This window comes from Pteropus alecto, unplaced genomic scaffold (assembly GCF_000325575.1).
Source record: "Pteropus alecto unplaced genomic scaffold, ASM32557v1 scaffold3, whole genome shotgun sequence".
Classification (NCBI taxonomy): domain Eukaryota; kingdom Metazoa; phylum Chordata; class Mammalia; order Chiroptera; family Pteropodidae; genus Pteropus; species Pteropus alecto.
The window spans coordinates 23929754-23931509 of record NW_006442484.1 but is presented as its reverse complement, the minus strand read 5'-3'; positions in this window follow the sequence as shown (position 1 = coordinate 23931509).

Sequence of the window (1756 nt, the reverse complement as noted above, 5' to 3'; positions counted from 1 at the left end):
AGAGTGTACACTAATCTTATACATTCCAAGTGCATTTCATTCCTTCACATGTTTATGTCCCATGCTTGACTTTGTCCCTATTAATCTATATAACATAGTAGATTCACTAAATGTCTGTTGAATTAAGTAAATCCTTTCTAGTATCATGATGCTGACAGCAGAGTAAAAATTTATAAGACAACTTATCCCTAGAAAATTTAAAAAAATGATCAAGGGATTCCTGGCTCTCTGATGATGCTTTCTTAGTATCTGGAGGGAAGCAATGGGGAGATGTTGATTCCAAGGTTTCCTTGTGAATTCTTGATTTAGCCTTTAATTTAACTAAGGTACTTTCATTTTAGATATTTATATGTATACACATATAATACACATATATGTATGAACACATAGGATTTGTACATATATGTATATTATATGTGTGTACATCTATATTATATATTTTTCTACACATGCTTACACACATGCACACACACACACACACACACACTTTCTTAGTTAACAGGAATATCTGCAAAATGCCACACTTCTGCCAACATGGCTTTCCAAACAGGTTCCACAGAAATAAATGACATAATCCAAACAACTTGTATTCTTCCTTAAAGCACACTCTTTACTTAGTTACTCATTGAGTTATTTATTTTGCTGGGAATTTCTCAATCTTAATCATTAGAAATGAACAATGAGTAGATAACCTCATTGATAGTATGAACAAGTCATACAATAAAGACATAATTTTTAAAAAGAAATTTCAGAATGTTCCTACTTAAAGTTAAGCTTTTCATATTTTTTTGGCATTTTTCTTTGTTTTATTTCATTCTGGATATCTACAGCTGAACTTCAGAGAGTTTGTGGGCCCCATGAACTTCAGAGAGTTTGTGGGCCCCCTGTAACTCTTATGCTACATTCGTGATATGTGTATTTTTCTTGGGAAAGTTTCTTGCTTTTTGGGGGAGAGGGAATCAGAATTCTAAATTATCTACAAACCCAAAAGCATTCTATTCTGTACATTTTAATGTTAGACAATAGCATATATATTCAATAATAATAGTAATTATGGTAAAAATTTACCATGTATAATGCTTTCAAATTGACTATGTCTTTTAATCTTCTTAACATCCAAGATGTGAGTTTTTTTAATCCACATTTTGCTGATGATCAAATTGAAATTCAGATATCAAACAACTTACAAAAGCTAAGCGAGTTATTCCACGGTGGATAGTAGAATGTCTTCCATCTTCAAATCTGCAGCTCATTTCGGTAGACTTGTTCCTTGACCCATCAACCATATGCTCTTTAGGAATTTCTTTCCTTCCATCTGTTTTCCCCAATGTACAAGCACGATTAGTCCTTGAACAGCTTGTTCTGCTCCCAGTCTCACTTCCCACCATGCTTTCAGGTCTTCTAAGCATGGAAGGTTTTAGGACAGGGAAAACTGATTAAGTAGAATTAATACTTTGAGTTGGCCCTCAGGAAATTGGTACAGTCACACTTCACTACCTTGGGCAGAATGGTGATACAGGGGATTGGAAGCATAATTGTCGGAAAGAGCTTGTACTGGAAATTGGAGCCAAAAATATAAGAAAAGGAGTAAGCTTGGAATTAAGCAAGGAGGGGGAAGGGGAAGGGAGAGAGGCCAACTGGTATCAGGGACATTGGCTCAAGCAGAAATGACCCCATATGTCAGAACTAGAAGTACCAGTCCTCCGTAATTCTAGTAGAGCTTATTCCCAGTAGCTCTCAGTGACTCTGCTTCAGT